The following is an 820-nucleotide window of genomic DNA, read 5'->3' as shown; positions in this document are numbered from 1 at the left end:
TGTATTAAGCCACGAGAACAGTAAGGAGTTCCTGGCCATGGTTCAACTCTGTAGACTGGGATCAAACCTTGAACGACATGGTTGCGAAACAAACTTGATATCCACATGGCTACAGTTAGTTGCAGGAGAAGTCGACAGACACACGTTTCATTCCTGCAGCAATCTCTGAATCTCAGACATTTGTTGAACATCTTCCCAGCTGCCTTCTCTCTCTCTCTCTCTCTATCTCTCTCTCTCTCTCTCTCTCTCTCTCTCTCTCTCTCTCTTCTCTCCTTCAATGACAGTGAATAGCATTAACAATTCTATAGTCATGTGAGTGTAAGTGTGTGTATGTATACGTGTGCATGTGTGTGGGTGTGCAGGTGTCTGTGTGTATGTGAATATATATATGTGTGTGTGGTGTGTGTATTATATATATATACTTATGTTAGTATATTTGTATATGGTGTTGTGTATATATATATATATTATATATATATATATAACATATATATACATATATCTATATCTATATATCTATATATATATATATCTATATATATCATATATATATATGTATATATATATGTGTATATATTAATTACATACATATATATATACATACAAACATATATATATATATAAATATTATACATATATATATATATATATATGTATATATATATAATATATATTATACATATACATACATATATATATACATACACATATATATATTATATAAATATATATAGATATATATATATATGTATATATATATATAATATAATATATATACACATATACATACATATATATACATACATATATATATATAAAT

The sequence above is a fragment of the Octopus sinensis genome, linkage group LG28, assembly GCF_006345805.1.
Source record: "Octopus sinensis linkage group LG28, ASM634580v1, whole genome shotgun sequence".
Taxonomy (NCBI): domain Eukaryota; kingdom Metazoa; phylum Mollusca; class Cephalopoda; order Octopoda; family Octopodidae; genus Octopus; species Octopus sinensis.
Note: the sequence above shows the minus strand (reverse complement) of the source record.